General features: G+C 42.9%; 1 pseudogene; it reads right to left on the bottom strand.

Moving 5' to 3' along the window:
- Window positions 1-4062: 4062 nt before the first annotated feature.
- LOC116525910 lies at window positions 4063-19376 on the bottom strand (annotated as a pseudogene).
- Window positions 19377-20194: the final 818 nt, after the last annotated feature.

Raw genomic sequence — 20194 nt, 5'->3', positions numbered from 1 at the left:
CTTAAGTTGGAGAGATTTTCCAGGTGGGCCTGACCCTATCACAGGAGCCTTTTATGGCTGGGGGTTTTCTCTGGATAGCTGCAGAAGAAATCAGAGAGTCAAAGTCCAAGAAGGCTTCAATGTGCCATTGCTGGCTGGAAAATGAAGAGGGCCGTGTGGTAAGGAATATAGGTAGCCTATAATTGCAGTTTAGCTCTGTGGCAAAGAAGGAAAGACTTTTCTGGAGAGGAGAGTACAGGTAGGCCATGGAACAAACACTTACTAGAAATATTTGCATAACTAAAAGTAAGTTAAACTGTTAATATCCAAGACAATGGGAAAAAGGCCTGGAAGGCATTTCAGCACTTTAGGAGGAAGCTCCTCCCGGGCTCAGAGGGCTGGAAGGGAAGAATGATTTCATAGGCCAGACTCAGGGACTTGCTTCTCTGAGCAGCCTCAGGACACTGCTTCCCACATCCCTGCCACTCCAGTTCCAGCTGGGGCTCAAAGGGACAGGGACCTAGGTACAGCTCAAACTGCCACTTTGGAGAATGCAAACTATAAGCCTGGGTGACTTCCATGTGGTGTTAAGCCTGCATGTGCACAGAATGCAGGAGTTAAGGAGGCTTGGCAACCTGCACCTAGATTCCAGGGAATATACAGGAAAGCCTGGGTGCCCAGGAAGAAGCCTGCCGCAACAGTGGAGCCCCCACAGAGAACCTCTGGGGCAGTGCAGACAGGAGATGTGAGTCTAAGGGAGAAGAGATGACGCCTGAACAAAAGAGCTGGGGCCTTGAAGCAGGGGTATGAGAGGTGAGGGTAGAAGTGCTAGGCCTTCTTATCCTTTCCTTCCAGTTTGCTAGAAACAAGTACAACGTTAGGGTGAGAGGGAAGGCAGGTAGACAAGAAAAATGGAAATACAGTTCATTCTGCTAGACAGTTTTCATTTTAAACTGGTTTGGCCTGAGAGTAATAGAAGTCTGTGTCAGAGAACCTTCTTTTCCTCTCCCTTATTTAAGTATAATAGCAGCTATAGTGTGCAGTTCAGCTCCAAAAAACAGAGCTCCTGGAAGATGGCTTTCACGGCAGAGAGTTGATGGAGTAGATTTATGGGCTCTAGGTAAGGGAGAACACCAAGGGTCCCTGAAAACTAAGGTCAACACCTGCTCCCTGGTGGGGTCATTTGTACTCCCTAACCCAAGTAACAAGGCTGGCCAGCTGTGGGGGGAGCCCACGTGGTTCTATCAGAAGGTTACAGTTATCATCAAGGCCAGGCCATCACTGGGGTCAGCAGGGATCTGAAGGCAGGCTTCTAAGACCAGAGACCCTGTTAGTACTAAATATGATGATTTGGGGGTGAAATGCCTGGAGGGGCTGGCACCGTTCAAAAAAGTATTTGAATACATTAGCCAAGAGAAAGGCTCCTTGGCCCTCCTAATCCATATCTAGATATCCCTAATCAGAGATCTTAAAAAGGATAGAGCAGCCATATGCCATCATGCCAGGATTCCAAAAGCATGCCTCAACTAATCAGGGTGTTCCCTACAGCAGACTGGGGTAGTGGGGACTCCATCCTGGCAATAACCAGAAAACCTTACCTCACTTAGGTCAGGGTCTGGAATCCAGATGGAGACTGCCCAAAACAGTGGCTCTCAAGCCTGGGCTAAATAAGTAATATTTTGCTCCATTAAATGGCCAAAGGAGAGGAGGAGACACAAAAGATGGTATTACTGCCTCTGTAGGCTGGAAGAACTTCACCTGTTGGTTGAAAGTGGATTAAAGGAAGATAATGGGAAAGCCTAGTCTAGGGAAGACACAAATGAAAGCTCCTAGAGGCCACTTTTCTCTGATGAGAAATCTATCCTCACACTGTGCCCCTAGTAGACTTAGCCTTTGGAGTTCTTAGGGAAAACTGGCTTTGAGCAGCAGCCAGATGATCAAAAAAATGTTCCATCTCGTACAGGACCCAGAACTGAAGCCAAAGTAGATTTCAGAGGAACAGCTGGGCCAGCAGGATGTGGATGTCTTACACGAAGAATCTGGCTCCAGTAACAGGGACTTAACTGTTACTTGAGATGTACCAAGTAGATCCTATTAAATTTTCCCTTTGATGAGGATAGTGGGTGGAGGTTGGGTGGAGGAGGGCTTTTTTTTTGAACTGTAAGATAATGGTTTTGTAATGTAGGTAGCACCCCCCACCCCTGCCTTCCTGGGAGATTGGGCGTTGGTAGCCCTCATTCCCAAGCTGCTGAGTGGCATCTGACTTACCAAGGTGGTACAACATGGGTGTGGTTTTTCAGGGACAATTCCCAGCCTCAAACCATCCTCCTCAGAAAATGGCTTTGAAGTGGGACTAGGAGCACTAGGAGAGGGCAAATTCAAGACCAATGTCCAACAATAAGCACCTGAACTTCAGGTCTATAGGCAGGGGGGCATAGATTTCACAGGAGCCAGAAGGAGATATGTAGCAATAGGAGCAAGAACGGCATTGTTTCACAGGAAAGAGATGCGGAGCTTGGAGTAGGATGCCTCTGACTAACCACAGTGGGGAGGTGGGGGTGGGGCAGACTGTGCCTTCAGCTCCACAGTTGGTCTGCGCCAACCTCCTTTACTCTCATCCAAACAGATGGGCTTTACTATCAGATGTAATTAACCCAGAAGCACAGGCAACCCACTGAGGCAATGCACGACCATAATTCAAACAGAAAGAAAAGGCATCTGGAGTATAATTGTCACAAAACCCAAACCAGGTACAAGGATCCTAAACAGGGAACACAACCAATAGCTCTCAATAAGGAAAAAAAAAAAACAAGCAGGCTACTAAGTTTCAGTGATAATAGATAACAGGAGAGGCAGCCGTGGGTCATCGGTTGTGTGGACAACGGCCATTGAGATTGGATTTGAGAAGGCAAACTGCTTCTGGGTTTCCTGATACAAGCAGGATGTTCAGCAGTAAGGACAGAGTGGCAGACTTCACCAGGCCCTGAGGCCGTCTTGGCTCCCTTCAGGTCCTGGGACAATCAGGCCACACTGCCCTGCTTTATGAAGGTTCCATAGCTGAGAGTTGGTCCCAGGTGGTGGTCCAGAATCCAAGCAGAGAGGAAAAGCACCAAGCTCAGGCCTCCTGAGCGAGGAAGCATCCACATCTCTATTTGGTCCTCCTCACAGTATCCTACTTACAGAAATTACAGGCAGTTCTTCTTGAGACCAATTAAGATTGACCTACCTAATGTATAGAATATAAAAAAATACAGAACTTTTTGACATTCTCTTTTCTGGAAGTAAAATATACGTGATTTAACCATGGAAGAGGAAAAAGAAGAAGAAAGGTCAAAGGCAGGAGGATTCCTAGCTATCCCAATACATGACAATCTGACTCCAACCTCCTCTGCAACTTAGAGGTCACCAGAGCAAGGACTTTCTCCTCAGGAGAAAGGAAGGACCACAGCCGCCTGTCGCAAGCTTAGGAGAAAATACAGCCATCTCAGAGGTTCTCTCAACCCCAAGGGGGACTTTCCAAGTAAACAAATGAAGTTGGGTCACCCCATTTGGAAGGTGAGTAGGAAACATGGGATCAGTAGCTACGCGTGGGAAGCCCCATCTGAAGGCCTGTGCTCCTCCCCTGCACTCCCACTGGTGTACTTGGGACACTCCAGGAGAGTGAGAGCCTCTCCCAAACTAAAGAGGTCTGGGCAAAGAGTCAGAGGGAGGGAGGACCTTTGTTTCATGGTAGCCTCCCCGTCAGCCTCTAGTCCCAGGCAACGCTGGCAGCTGGATTTACTAGAACCAAGAAATCGTGGTTCTTGAGAAGAGCAATCTTAATACAAGAAAAATATGCAAAAGAAAAAAAAAGTAAATAACTCAGTCCAAGCATACAAGATTAATATTCTATCAGAGCAAGAACACTTTGTTTTGGATTTCTCCCTTCCCTTCTCACCTCCCACCTCTGGAATATACCATCTGCTCAAGTACCCCAGATAAGAGTTACACAGATCAGGGCAGAGGACTGGGAAGAATGAAAAATGACAAAAGGGAAGGAACTCACCACTGAAGAAAAAATTTAAAAATTAAAATTTGAAAGGTGCAAACTGATTACCTTAGCCCTCCTTTGTCTACCCCAGGGCTCCTGGGTTAAAGACATGTGTGCAGCCAAAATATAGTGTGAGGAAGAAAAACCCAGCAGGTCCCCTTCTTGTCACAACCCAAAGGTGAGCCTCAGATGGTTCTGTCTGTCCAGAGGGTGCTTCCTCCAGGGACGGGGGCGGAGCAGGTCAAGAGCACAGTCTCCAAGGCAGCAGACATGTGTGGTGGCTGATGGTGGGGACTGGTTTCCTGCCCACCAGAGGGCTGCTCTTCTGCTGGCTGGTGGTGCTTCCCACCCTCTCCCCTCCCCGGAGGCAGATACTATAGCTGGAAACCCTCCATGGGGGCCTCAGGCTGCTGGAAGATGAACTGCTATTGTGTTTAATCCATTTGGGGAGCCAGGCTGCTATTGTCATCTTCTGCACCAAAGTAGTGCTCAATGAAGTCGAAGGCCTTCTGGTAGATCTCCTGGTTCTTGCGGCTCTAGAGAAACTCAATTTTATCCAAGCCATAGGCTTCCTCTAGGAGGCCAGAATAGGGGTTGACCCCTGAGCCACTGCACTTGCCCTCTTGCTCTCCAAGCCACGGGTGTTCTCCAGTCCATTGAGGACCACTTGCACAGTCTTCGAATCCATTACAGTCATCTAGTCACATAGAGGTTTAATGCAGCCCAGTGAGACCAGGTACATGTGCTCAGGGGTTCCTCTTGATGTGGCACTGGTGATGGCCCAGGCTACCACTTTCTTTGTATGAAACTTTGCTTTCTGAAGGATTTCAATCAACTCAGGGAAGATAGTTGCATCTGTAACAGCCTGTATTTGAGCTCTGTTGCCAACAGTAATATTTGAAATAGTCAGTAAGCTTCCTTCCGGATTGACTTCTTTGGACTGCTCAACAAGCAAAGAAGGCAAGGCATGGCTGAACAGTTAAGAATGATGTGGGTCTGGACGTCATCCCCAGTGACGACATTGCCTACGGCTCTCAGGGCAGGAGAAGCCACTTGGTAATCATCGTGCATCAGCAGCTCTACCAGTCTCTGGGGTCTATGACTGCCTGGATCTTCTCATTGGGGCCATCAGATAAGAAAGGGCCCAGCAAACCTCTGCCAGCAAGTTCAAGTCGCTGCTGAAGAGTAGGGGAGGCAGTACGGGCAAACAAGGAGAGACCTTTGCAAACTCTGAGGGTGTGTTCTTCCCTTGGCAGAGATTTGACAGGGCCCAGGCTGCATTCCATGTCATCGTCAATCCTGTGGACTCACTAAGGAGTGTTCACCACGTATTATGGAACAGTTCAAGATGTAACCTCGGCAAGCAGAGCTATCCCCAGCTATGCTTCCTAGTGCCCAGACTGCCTGTTCCTGAACATCCTCAAAGTCTGAATTAAGCAGCTCTATAAAACTGGGGACAGCCCCTGCTTCAATGACAATTTTGGTCTGCTGAGAGGTTCCAGAGGCAATATTCATTACAGCCCAGGCAGCTTCAAAGTACAATGTCCAATTCTCATTCCTCTTCAGAAACTCCGCAGACCTGACCCACCACTCTCGGAGTGTTGATAACTTCATCTATTGGAGGACTAAGCTCCTTGAAGAGCAGTTTTGGAAATTTCTTTTGGGTTGCTAACTGCAGGTCAGACTGGAGATGTTCCCTTCTAGTCTTGATTTGCTGAGAGTCTTTAATAATAAGTAAATTTTAAATTTCTTCATCCAATGAGATGAATGTAGGCTTTTTTAAAAAGAGTATCAATAGGGTAAATTATATTTATCATCAGAAAAGACCATCTCCACCATCTGTCTTGTGATCACACTCTCCCCAGTGGTAGAGCTCACACAGGGGTCCATAAGAGGAGTATCAAACATGGCAGCTTCTTCATTCATCAGCTCCACAGCCCTCCGTTTAAAAAGTTGTTGCTTCTGCTTCTGCTTCCGGAGCTGAATGCCCTCTTCCTCTCTTCTTCGTCTCTTTTCTCCAGGTTTAAAGCATTGTTCTTACAGCTCTCCATGAAATAATTGTCTTTCCCTGGGCTCATGATGGGAGCTTCAGCGGCAGCTTCAGCAGACAATATGGCGGACCTGCAGCCAGATTTTTAAAATTTTAACCAATCATGTGAGTAGTCAGTAGAATCCCATGAGGTTGTTTTGTTTTGTTTTTGAGACAAAGTCTTGTCCTGTCGCCCAGGCTAGAGTGCAGTGGCACAGTCTTGGCTCACTGCAACCTCTGCCTTCTGAGTTCAAGCAATTCTCCTGCCTCAGCCTCCTGAGTAGCTGGGACTACAGGCCCACGCCACCATGCCTGGCTCATTTTTGTATTTTTAGTAGAGACAGGTTTTATCACGTTGGCCAGGCTGGTCACAAACTCCTGACCTCAAGTGATTCGCCCGCCTCAGCCTTCCAAAGTGCCAGGATTACAGGCGTGAGCCACTGTGTCTAGCCCTGTGAGGTTTTTATTCGCATTCCCTTGATAATTAATGATGCTGAGCATCTTGTCCTGTACTTTTCTTGCCATCTGTATATCTTCCTTGGTAAAACGTCTAGGCAAATCTTTGGCCATTCTTACTGGAATGTTCTAAATACAAGTCCTCTATCAGCTATGTATTTTGTAAAGATTTTCTCCCAGTCTGTGGCTTGTCTTTTCATTTTCTTAACAGTGTTTTTTGAAGAGCAGAAGTTTTTAACTTTGATAAAGCCTAATTTATCAGCATTTTTAAATGGTTCGTTCTCTTTTTGCCATATGTAAAAATCGGTGCCTAACTGAAGGTCACAAAATTCTAATAGTTTTATCATAGTTACTCCTATACTTAGATTTATGAGCAATTTAATTTATTGTGTATGATGCAAGCTTATGGTAAGAGTTTATTTTTGTATATGAATATCCAATTGGTTTAGAACCAATTGGTGAAAGAGTATCCTTATGCCATTGAGTTACATTTGTACCTTTGTAAAACAGTAATTGACCCCATATGTGGGAGTCTTTTCTATTCCATTTATCTGTATATTTATTTTTAAATCATACTCTTTGTCTTAGTTACTGGAGTTTTACAGAAAGTCTTGAAATTAGTGCATGCCTTTCAACTTTGTTCTTTCACAAAATTCTTTTGGCTATTCTGGGTACTTTACATTTCCATATAAATTTTAGTATCACTTTGTCAATGTCTATGCAAAAACCTTCAGAGCTTTGATTGGGATTTTGTAGAACCTCTAGATTAATTGGGGATAATTGATATTTTAACAATGTTGAGTTCTCTAATCCATGAACACAGTATATCTGCATTTATTCAGATCTTCTTTAATTTGTTAGGAATGTTTTATAGACATTAGTGTAAATTCTTGCACATTTTGCTAACATTTCCCCTAAATATTTAATTTGTTGATGGTTATATAATGATATTTACATTTTTATATTCATTACTCATTGTGAGCATGTAGAAATATAATTGATTTTTGTATCTCGACCTTTTCAGCATTGCTATGCCCACTTATTAGTTCCTATAGCTTTTCAATAGATCATCTATGTTGATCATGTTATATGCAAACAAATGCTATCTTTTCTTTCCAATCTGTATGCCTTTAATTTCTTTCTCCTGACTTATTACACTGATGGAGACCTTAAGTAAAATACTGAAGAGAAGTGGTGAAAGGTATCCTTTGCCTTGTTCTTGAGCTTAAGGGGGAACACATTCAGGTTTTCACCATTAAGGATGCTGTTAGCTGTAGGTTTTCTACAGCTGCTCTTTATCAGACTGGAGATATTCCCTTCTAGTCTTGATTTACTGAGAGTCTTTAATTATAAGTAAATCTTAAATTTGCCCATACCACTTCATCCATTGAGATGAACATAGGCCTTTTAAAAAGAGTATCAATAGGGTGAATTATGAAAATTGGTCTTCTAATGTTGAAATGGACTTGTATTCTTGGGAAAAACCCACTTGATCATGAAGTATCATCCCTTTTATATACTAAAGGATTTGAGTTGTTAAAATTTTGTTGAGGAGTTTTGCTACTGTGTTCACGACAGGTATTGGTCCGAGGTTTCTTTTCTTATAAAGTCTTTGTCTTGTTTTGGCACCGGGGTAGTGCTGGTCTCATAAAGTGAGTTGGAAAGTGTTGCTTCCTCTTATATTTTCTTAAAACATGTATATAAAATTTATATTATTTCTTGAATTTTTGTTGGAATTCACCAGTCAAGTCATCTGGCCTTGAAGTGTTCTTTGTGAAAAGGTTTTTAATTATGAGTTTCTTATAATTTAATAGACAAGGATGAATCAGGTTATCTATTTCTTCTTGAGTTAGCTTTAGTAGTATTTGTCTTTTTAAAAATTTATCCATTTGGCATAAAATTATTCATTATATCCTCTTATTTTTTATTGACTAGAGAGCTCTAACAATGGCCCCCTTTTTTTAACTTTCTTCTTCTTATTATTATACTGTAAGTTCTGGGGTACACGTGCAGAGCGTACAGGTTTGTTACGTAGGTATACACATGCCATGGTGGTTTGCTGCATCTATCACACTATCATCTACATTAGGTATTTCTTTTCTTTCTTTCTTTCTTTTTTTTTAATTCTTCATTCAGGAGAAGCAGGAATACATTAGGTACTTCTCCTGAGGCTACCCCTCCCCTATCCCTCATCCCCTGCTATCCCTCCCCTAGCCCCACACCCCCCAACAGGCCCGGTGTGTGATGTTCCCCTCCCTGTGTGATGTGTTCTCATTGTTCAACACCAATTTACAAGTGAAAACATGCAGTGTTTGGTTTTCTGTTCTTGTGTCAGTTTGCTGAGGATGATGGTTTCCAGCTTTATCCATGTCCCTGCAAAGCTGCATGGTATTCCATGGTGTATATGTACCACATTTTCTTTATCCAGTCTGTCATTGATAGGCATTTGGGTTGGTCCCAAGTCTTTGTTATTGTGAACAGTGCCACAATAAACATACGTGTGCATGTTTCTTTATAATAGAATGATTTATAATCCTTTGGGTATACAACCAGTAATGGGATTGCTGGGTCAAATGGTATTTCTATTTCTAGATCCTTGAGGAATTGCCACACTGTCTTCCATAATGGTTGAAGTAATTTACACTCCTCCTAACAGAGTAAAAGCGTTCCTATTTCTCCACATCCTCTCTAGCATCTGTTGTCTCCTGATTTTTTTTTTTTTTTTTTTTTGAGACAGAGTCTCGCTCTGCCGCCAGGTGCCAGGCTGGAGTGCAGTGGTGGGATCTCGGCTCACTGCAACCTCCACCTCCCAGTTTCAAGCAGTTCTCCTGCCTCAGCCTCCCAAGTAGCTGGGACAATAGGCACACGCCACCATGCCTAGCTAATTTTTGTATTTTTAGTAGAGACGGGGTTTCACCATGTTGGCCAGGATGGTCTTGATCTCTTGACCTCATGATTAGCCCACCTCTGGCTTCCAAAGTGCTGGGATTACAGGCGTGAGCCACCACACCCAGCCTATCTCCTGATTTTTTAATGATAGCCAGTTAGATGGTATCTCAATGTGGTTTTGATTTGCATTTCTCTAATGACAAGTGATGATGAGCTTTTTTTCATATGTTTGTTGGCTACATAAATGTCTTCTTTTGAAAAGTGTCTGTTCACATCCTTCACCCACTTTTTGATGGGGTTGTTTACTTTTTTCTTGTAAATTTGTTTAAGTTCTTTGTAGATTCTGGATAACAGCCCTTTGTCAGATGGGTAGATTGCAAAAATTTTTTCTCATTCTGTTGGTTGCTGGTTCACTCTAATGATGGTTTCTTTTGCTGTGCAGTTCTTTAGTTTAATTAGATCCCATTTGTCTATTTTGGCTTTTGTTGAGCAATGGCCCCTTTTTAATGCCTGATATTGGTAATTCGTGTCTTCTCCCTTTTGCTGATTAGTCTTGCTAGCGTTTTAGCAATTTTATTGATATTCTTAAAGAACAAACTTTTGAATTTATTTATTTTTTGATTTTTCTGTTTTTATTTTACTCATATATGCTATTATATTTATTATTGCCATTCTTCTGCTTAGTTTGATTATAATTTGTCCTTTTATTTTTAGTTGCTTAAGGTGGAAACTTAGGTAATTAATTTTCTTTTCTGATAAAGGCATTTGGTGCTATTAAATTTTCCTCTAATCACTGCTTTCTTTCTTAGTGACCCACAGTTTCAATATGTTGTGTTTTTACTTCCATTCAGTTCGAAAGAATTAGTAATTTCCCTTTTGATTTTTCTCTGACCTATGGCTTTTTAAGAAGTGCGTCATTTAGTTTCCAAGTGTTTGGGATTTTCCAGTTTTCTTTCTGTTACCGATTTCTAAATTAATCTCATTGTGATCAGAAAACACAGTTGTATGACTGAATCCTTTTAAATTTATTGAGAGTTGTTTGGTGGCCCAAAATATAAACTATTTAAGTGTTTTATGTGTACTTGAAAAGATTGTGTATTTTGCTATGTTAGAGGGAGTGTTCTATAAATATCAATTAGATCAAGATGGTTAAGGGTTGTTCAAATTTTCTATATCCTCACTAATTTTTTGTTTGTTTTATACATTAAAGGGTAATGTTGACGTTTTCAAGCTATGTTTGCAGATTTCTCTATTTCTTTTCAAGTTTTTTCCATTTTTTGTTTATGTACCTTGAAGTTCTATTGATACACTCTGCCTAAACATAGGTTTGTAATGTTTTCTTGAACTTACCCTTTTCTAATAATATAATATTCCTTTTTATTTCCGGTAATATTTCTCGCTCTGAATGTACTTTGATATGAATATAGTTTCTCTAGTTTTCTTTTGATTAGTATTTGCATAATATATCTTTGTACATACTTTTCCCTATTTTCTGTCTTTATATTTAAAGCTTGCTTTTAAAATAAAATCTAATTGACAATCTTTACCTTTTAATTGACGTGATTAGAACATTGATATTTATTGTAATTGCGCATGTGATTGGGGTTAAATCTACCATCTTACTATTTGTTTTTCATTTGTCTCTTGTGCTCTATGATCCCCTTTTCCCGCTTTTCTGTCTTCTTTTGAATTGAGAATTTTTTAATGATTCTATTTTATCTGCATTATTGACTTTTTTACTCCACTTTATTTTTAGTGCTTGCCCTAGGGTTTACAATGCATACCTTTAAGTTATCGCAGCCTGCCCGGTCTGTCTCCTTTCCTCTTGCAACTTCAATTTACATGTATGTTACATCATTTGACTTTGTCCCCAGCTCTGAGATCCATATTGCATTCTTCTAATCTCTCTGGTAAGTTGGACCACTTGTTCAAATGAAGATGCAGTGGATGAGAATGAGAGGAATGGAGCTGAGTCACAGCAGCACCAGGATTTGACTCCCTTTGTTGTGGGCAGAAATTCAGAGGGTGGGTTGCTGAGAGCAGAGATTCAGCCAGATTAGCCAAACACAGGTCCAAAGGGCTCAAGTCTTGAGTCCAGCTATTAGCTCAGAGTCATAAATAGGGGAGAGTGGGCACTTAGGAAAACTAAAGAAGAGGCTGGGTACCATGTCTAAGATGTTGAGGGTGAAAAACAGAAATGACTTGTAGCAGATGGCCATAGACAGAGATGACATCAAGCATGCCAGCATTCTGCAAGCTCTTAAAAACTCTAGAAAGGGATTTGGACTTTCATAACATGTGAAATCACCAATTTTAATCCAAAATATCTAGATTTCAGTGTGTAAGCATACCCCAGATAATATCTGTTGCACATTTTAAATTTCCGTCTCCTCCACTTGATGTGGGAGTTCTTTGAAGAGAGGAACCATATTTGCCTTCTTCACTAATGGTACCTGACACTTAGCAGGCAAACAGACATTTTCAAATGAATGATGATATGGAAACAGAAGGCATGGGTTAAATTTCTGTGCCACCAATTAGTGGCCCAGCACACTTGAGCAGTTACTTATTCTTTTCCATCTCTTACATTCTCATTTATAAAGTGAGATTATTGTAATCCCACTTTACAGGTCTGTTGTGATGACTAAATAATGAAAGATACAAATCAAGCACGAATCTCATCCCACAAACTTAGGGTTACAAGAAATGTAACTTTATTACTGCCTCTATGGCGAATTTAGCTTCTATTTCAGCCACTATTCTGCTAGATGATGGAAATTTATTATCAGTCAATTGTCTGAGTCATTTCCAGGCAAACCCTCAGCCCTCCCTCCTCACCTCCCTGGAGTAAACCTCCGTTCTGGAGTGTTTTCTGTTGTGAGAATATGTGTCTGTGTAGGTGGACTAAGTATCTTGGTTCCTGTCACTGTCACTATCATCCTCACACACTGACTTCTGCTGAGATAGTTGGTTTTCCGTCCGGCTTCTGGTCATATGGCTCTTGTAGACTCTGACTAAAAGGCTGCTCTAGGTTTGCCAATTTTCTGGGCTAGGTCTGAGACACAGAAGAAAACATTCAGGTGCTTCTGGTGCACTTGTAGGGCGTGTAGGGACCCAGCCACTCTGGCCTGTCTGTCTGAATATAATGTATAGCCACTTCAGGTCCTCCATGAAGCTTGCAGCTTTTCAAGACTTGACTCTCTAATTTCTCTCTGGTTCTACTATAATAATCTTTATGCAGGGGGTGTTGAGTTTAAATAGAAGGATTTTGAGATACAAAGAAATTATTTTTAAAAATTGAAACTATTTTGATTAATATATCAAAATATTATCCAGTTACATTATATAAATTATGTACAAGTACTATCAGGTCATGTCTTTATTTGGCATTCTTTCAGTAAAAGCTTTAAAATCAATGTTCTTAACCATAAATCTATATATAGCATAAATATTTAAATGTATCTCTTTGTTTCCTTTGTATTTTTAAAGCTTGCTCTCTATTTTTTGCAAGTTCATTACTTCCAACTTTTTTGCCTCTAGCCATGATCGCTGTTTTAAACATTAAGCTCCTCTACAGCAGAGATTGTATTTTTTTCTGGCTATTACAGCCATTTCCTGATAGATGGTTCTGATAGCACTTCTGTCTTCCCTTCTCACTCACAAAAGACAAGTGGCTCATTCTCTCCACTATTCTCAAGCACAGCCTGACACTCCAGTCAAAACTATCTACTTGCAGTTCACTTACTCACAAATATCTGTTGAGAATCAGCCATTCAACAGTCACCATGTCCTATATTATGGGCTAAAGGGCAGAAAATTTTAAAAGTAACAACACCTAATGTTTTTTGAGCACTGTACATCGACTTCTCTAAATGTTTTACACGTGCTATTCTACTGGGTAGTCTCAGCTCTTTGAGGTATGTACTTTTGTTATCTAAGTTTTACAGATGAGAAATTCAAGTGGCTGAGAGGTTAAGCACCTTGCCAAAGTTTTCTCAGCTAGTAAGCAGTAGAGCCAGGATTCTAACCCATGTGGTACTGCTTCCAAGCCAACACTCCCAACCACCATGCTGCCTCCAGAACTCAGGAGGTCTGTCAAGTTTCCACCAACCCTAAGACTCCTTATGTAGAAATCAGACAAATGTGGTTGCCGTTAGGAAACTGTAGTCATTACACTTCAGCAGTGATTTCCATGTTATAAGTAACACCGCAGGCTAGTGAATTGGATGGTGACGTGGTTCTCAGTGGCATATAGCATGTTGCCATGTCAAAGGTGCCCTGCCTTATGACATGAGTGTTTTTTCCCTGGTGGTACAGCCTTACAGGGGAAATGGCTGCATAAGGTTATCAGAGTTTGAAAGCACTTTCATGCAATATTCCACAACTTGTGCTCTGACCTCTTTTATACCCACCAAGCAACAAGTAACTTGTTATCCCCAATATAGCACTCTACAATTTGCAAACCTTGGGGGTCTGCTCTTTGTCTTAATATGAGGGACCACTGGACTTACAGGCACCATCAAGTGCAATCTAATATTGATTTTCTGTTCAAGAGAATATTGAGTGGAGAGAACAAAGACATTGTGGAACTCGCTGTGGTCAGGGGGAGGAAGCAAGAGCCCAAGGAGGGGGAAAAATGGCTCATTAGAGTGGGCAGTTAGGTTGAGAGCAAAGGGTGAAGTGGAGCTTAATGGACTGAAATGGCCAAGCTAAGAGGAGAAAATAGCATCCAAGGGCCACAAGGGCAAAGCCAACAAAGAGTCAAGGTCAGACTTCAATAAAGAGAGGCTGAGAAGAAGAAATATTTCAATATCCCAACAAAGGTGACTAAAGTGTCCAATTAAATAAGGATGTCCCCTAATTGTCTGAATAGGCCAATGGATCAGCCAATCTTATCTTTCCATACTACCCTCTCATCTCCCCAGCTAGTTTTGGAATAGAAAGAGGGTGGGGTGGGGGCAGGAAGAAAGAAAGAAAGGGAGAAAAATAAGGGAAGGAAATTATATTTATCCCAAGAGTAGAGGGGAGTTTTTATTTATGAATGTAACCAAGTCTCAGAAACATGCACAGTTGTGAGACCTCAGGAAGGGTCTTCTCTTCTCTTTCTGCTTTTCTTCACTCTCTGTTTCTTTCTTTCTTTCTTTTTTTTTTTTTTTTTTTTCTTTTTCAGGACCATGACAGTTTCTTAACATCTGTGTTAGAGATCTATCCAGATCCTTTCTCTGGTTTCCAGTTCTACATTTTGGGAAGAAAAGATTCTGATTGGCTCAGCCTAGTCAGTTGCCTGCCTGTGAACTAAACAATTGTGCCTAGATTTGGAATCGAGTTGTATTAGCATGGTTGGTGGGAACCTACCATGTGGGTTAGAGCTCTTCCTTCATTTTCATCACCTCCCAGGCTAACCCACATTGCTGTGAGGATTAAATTAAATAATGGGGCTGGGCACAGTGGCTCACACCTATGATCCCAGCACTTTGGGAGGTGATGGTGGGAGGATTGCTTCAGGCCAGGAGTTCAAGATCAGCCTGAGTAATGTAGTAAGACCCCATCTCCACAAAACATTAAAAAAAAAAAAATTGGCGGGGTGTGGTGGTATGCACCTGTAGTCCTAGCTACTCTGGAGGCTAAGATGGGAAGCTCCTTTGAGCCTAAGGATTCAAGGCTGCAGTGAGCCATGATAACAACATTGCACTCCAGCCTGGGTGATGAAGCAAAACCCTGTCTGAAATAAATAAGTAAGTAAATAAATAAAATATATGAAAGGGTGCCATGAAAGTATACAGCACTATTGCAATTCTTTTTTTAAGACGGGGTTTTACCATGTTGGTAAGGCTGGTCTTGAACTCCCGACCTCAGGTGATCCCCCTGCCTTGGCCTCCAAAATGCTTGGATTAGAGGCGTGAGCCACCACACCTGTCCAAACTATTGCAATTCTTATAGCTGAAATATGTAACCAGAGGGAAGTACCAAAAATTGCATTTGTGGTAATAGTATCAGTTTTCATGCATTCCAGAGATACCCTGGGTATATAAACAACCCTATAAATAGAAATCAATTTTCTTCATCTGGGATTTGATTCTAAATTCTTTTGCTTGCAAAAGATGCAGTGAGACAAAAGCAGGCTTTCTAAGACCAGATCACTTGATCTATACAGAAGATGAGTCTCTGAATTAGAAGGGGGTGGTCATCATTTGGTATTCAGAAATTAAAACAGAAGGTTTAAGCACCAATCAAGGATGTTTGAAGGGAAAAGTGGCTAGATTTTAAGATTACTCAATAGAAACTGTTTTCTGGAAAAGAAGCCAATTACACACCCTGGGAAGAGTGCTTTATGTTGTTAGTGATAATTGTTCCTCATTAACTTTGCTGCAGAGATGCTTTGGTACACTATACATAGATGTGGATATGGTCACCTTCTTTGAGTTAAATGCAAACTACTTTAGACCAGATGGCTTCTGGTCTGTAGATTTCTCTAGAATTTCCTGAATTCACCTAAACTGTTAAAAAACAAACCCGAAAAACTAAAAGAAAAAAAAATAAGCTTTTATTTAAATTTTTGTTTTGGAGGTTCTTATACTTGCTATTACAGCATCTGATTTTAGCTGATAAAGCCTTAAATTCCATTCTACTTCATGCTTGAAATTCAAAGGGTTCTGAAAGGAATGCAGATTGATTTACTTCTAACTTGCTGTGTTAGCTGGAGTAAATTATTTAACTGATTTGTGCTTTTTTTGGAGGAGAGGTTACATTAGTCTGCCTCTTGAGTGTTTCTGGGACACTTAAGTGTAAAAACCATCCTGAAATACATTATCCAAAGTAACTCATGGCAGAGTCTGTTTTTCTCTGCCTTGATGGCTGTAGATTGTAGAGTTTTAATTACTAATGTACTTTCCATGAGTCCCAGTGATGATAAGATGCACCCTCAGTTTAACAAGAATTTTCAAAGTAACAGTAGGAAGTTTGTGTCAATTGTGGTATACAATTTTATTTCAGCAACATTAAAATGTAAACATATATACATCTTAAAATTGAGGAAATGTAGTGATGCCTAATTCCCAGAGTTGTTCTGAAGATTAAATGAGGTTCTCATTCTACACTGTGAAGTGTTACAATTCAAATATTGTTACTTGCCTCACCCACCACACAGCCCAGCTTTTAACAATATACTAGTGACTTGAAAAAATAAAAGAATATTTCATTCAATTTTGGGATCAAACTTTTTCATGAGAGTCATTGTTTTAAGGGAAGATATATCATTCTTTTTTTCTTTTTCTTTTCTTTTTTTTTTGGAGACAGGGGTCTCACTCTGTCACCCAGGCTGGAGCGCAGTGGTGCTATCTCAGCTTATTGCAACCTCTGCCCCCTGGGTTCAAGGTGATTCTCGTGTCTCAGCCTCCTAAGTAGCTGGGATTACAGGCATGTGCCACCATGCCTGGTCAATTTTTCTATTTTTAGTAGGGACAGGGTTTCACCATATTGGCCAGGCTGGTCGATCTCCTAACCTTGTGATCTGCCCACCTCTGCCTCCCAAAGCGCTGGGATTACAGGCGTGAACCACCGCACCCCGTCCCAGAAGGAAATTTGAAGTTCAGTGAATTTCATCCCCAAAGTTTATAACAGGGAAAAACAGAGGTCCAGAGAAATAAAATGATTTATCCATATTCATATGGTTCATGGCACAGTTGAGACAGAAAGAGGAGTTTTTATGGAGGACATTGACAATTGTTAGTAATTATGATTATATACAGTGAAGCATTGAAGCTAGCTTTGTAACTTCAGTTCAAACAAATATCATTCAATTTTGGGGTCATTCAAACAAAGGAGTGGTAGGATGTTAATCCCCCAAATGCACAATGCCTTAGCAACAGTACAGTGCAAGGGTAAGCTGATTTATGTTGTGGAATTGAGGTGGTGGGGATTGAGAGTGTGAAAGCTGTCAGAATCAAAATGGAGTCACTAATGAAAAAAAAAAAAACTCTGATAAATAGAGCCATGAAGGAAGAGTTTTTATGCATAAATGCCTCGTATCAAAACGACCACAAAAGACTTCAAAACCTACAACCTTGCGCAGAGGCATCACAACCCTGCACTGAAAAACTCTTCTATCAGGACATCTGCCCAGCAACTGCCTGTCCAGCCTTAGACTGGCATCACCCCTGTAATTGATATTTGTAGCCAAGCATACTTATTTCAAAACAATTATGCAATCTTCCTCATTTTTTTCTTCTTAAAAACCTCTGTCTTCTGTTACCTCCCTGAATACACACGGAGTTTACTATGGCAGGCATCTTTCCATTGCGGTAGTTTTTTTCCCAAATAAACTTCTTTTCTTTTAGAGAGTCTCTCTCTTTGTTATTTAAGTGACAAGAGTGCATGAGAAATGCACAAGTGTAGAATTCTGATTTACTAGATCACCTCCTCCCCATGGAAAACAAAACCTCACTCAGACTGAGTGAAGGAGTGCTTGAACTAAGTCTTTCTGTACAGGAAAGGAGTTACACACCCCTCCAGGACGCCACCCCGACCCCCAAGCAATTTGTTTTGGTCTGAAAATGACAAAGCAGACTGGACCTCAGGCATGTGACTACTGGCCTGTGACAGACCTGTTCACAGTAGAACCGTAAGAGGTTATGACTTCCCTTGTGGGCACCAGGAGGCTGGGCTGAGCCCGCATGAATGATGGCACTTGCTAGGGTCACAGAGATGCATCTTTAAGTGCATTCAATTAGAGACCTACCCATACAACTGCATCTCTGACATGGCACTGTACATTCCATAGCACCTTTCTAGAAGGCTTATCTGAGACTTGCAGGCAGGATCCAGCTCATTGTGGCTTTATCTACACAAGGCAGGTTAACAGGGTTGTTACCATTTCCCATCTGTGGCTACCGATACCTGGTTCGATAATTGTTCCAAGCCCCCTAGCTGAGGGGAAGTAGAGTCAGCTCTCTTAATGCTGTGAGTTGCTCTATCTGGCCTTAGCTTGGCCTGCTTTTCAACTTTGACACAAACTGGAAGCAAGCTGCAAAGCCGAATTGAAGATTAGTAGGATTTTAAAACACAGCTTGGTGTGATGGCACAGGCCTGTAGTCCCAGCTACTTGGGAAGCTGAGGTAGGAGGATCTTTTGAGCCCAGGAGTTGGAAGCTGTAGTGAGCTATGATCGCGCCACTGCACTCCAGCCCGGGCGAATGAGTAAGAGACCCCGACTGCCGCCCCCCACAACAAAAACGGAAAGTAGGATACGTCGTCTGTATTTACAACTAGCTCATTTAGTTCTCAGACATGAGTATTATGACAATATTCATTTGGCAGTTCAGGATCCGAGCGTAAGAAAGCCTAAGTGAGCTGCTGAGTGAGCCCAGTGGTCCCGAGGCGTCCTGACTTCCAAGGCTCTGGACCTTCGTGCTGCTGTCAGGAGCACGTCGCCACACCCCTCCCTATGGGTCCCCCTGCAGGGGTTCCTGTCACCTAGACACTTGTCCTGAGCTCCGGCGCAGGCTGCAGCTTCTCCCTGCCTGACCCCGCCAGCCTGCCTCTCCTCACCCGGGGACCAGCAGAAGCCTGGGCCTTCGTCTGGCGCTGCGACTCCGGTCTTTAGTCTTTGTTTGGAGCACGAGAGAACCTGGGAACGGGAGGAGGCGTGACTTCAATATTCGTATCGGTGTTAAATAAACGATTTCCTAATCTGTATCTGTTACATGCCAGCGTGAAACTTCTGTAGGCAGAGCCGGCTGCGCTGCCAGCCCTTCCTTCTGCTCTCCCCACCCACCTCTGCCTCCCCCACCCAGCCTTCCCTCGGCAGCAGCGGGGAAGAACAGCCCAGCAGACCAAACAGCCGGGGCTGCGGGTGGGAAGCTGTTCCCGCCGCTAGTGGCTGGCGTTGGAGAATGTGAAGATTTTTCCATTCATAAAAGGAACGTCCCCGCTCGCAGCCTTCCCGCCCGCTGCACACCGCCACATCCGCAGCGGGTAGGGCTGGGTCTTGGGGCATTCGGTTCCCAGGAGCCTACCCGGGCGCGCTCTCGCCTTTCTCCAGGACGCCCCATTTTGTGAACTGCACCGCGTGTCCTCGTTCAGTCCGTGCACACGGTTGACCTGCAGCGCGGATGAGCACCCTTGATTGAAACGAAGAGACAAAATGGCTTGTGGTTCAATTCATGCATAAAACCTCACCCTTGGACTTCAGGCTGCCCGACATTTTGTGACTTGCATTTTTTTTTTCTTTGTGATAGTTTTAAGAAGCGACTGTCAGGCCAGGTGGCCTAACCATTTCTAAACGACTGGCTTTTTAGGACCCCGTTTTCCCCCTTCTATGGCGGTGGGTTGGGGGTGGGGGTGGAACTGGAGTGGCCCAGGGAGACGATGGCAGGGGTGTGGCGGGGCAGGGCATTGTACTAATTCAAGATGCAATCTCCATCCAAATAATGGATTGTCATTAACGATGATCCTCTCTGCAAAACCCTTAAAATTGCCCCTTGATTCCCTAGCAGCAAGAGGCGAGCCCTTATTCGCTGAGCTGAATCCTCCTCCCCCTTCCTCCCCATTACTCTGCTCTGGAAATTACAACTCCTCGGCGCAGCAGCTGCGGGAGGGAGGCGGGGAAGGGATTCCCGAGCCAGCCGGGCGCTTGCCCTCCGCCCGCCGGCTGCAGTGTTGCGAGGCCAAGGTCAGAGGCGCCGCAGGAGCAGCAGCTGGGAACCAGGGAAGCGGGTCAATTCCGGCCGCAGGGAGGCAGCCCGAGGGCGCAGTCAGCCGGCGTCCGCAGCCGCCGAGGAGGAAGGCGAGCGGCTGTCTCCGGGCGGGTCGGGT

This window comes from Sapajus apella, unplaced genomic scaffold (genome assembly GCF_009761245.1).
Source record: "Sapajus apella isolate SASKATOON/1434 unplaced genomic scaffold, GSC_monkey_1.0 scaffold49, whole genome shotgun sequence".
NCBI classification, from domain to species: domain Eukaryota; kingdom Metazoa; phylum Chordata; class Mammalia; order Primates; family Cebidae; genus Sapajus; species Sapajus apella.
The sequence above is the reverse complement of the archived record's forward strand: the minus strand, read 5'-3'. Positions and strand labels throughout refer to the sequence as shown.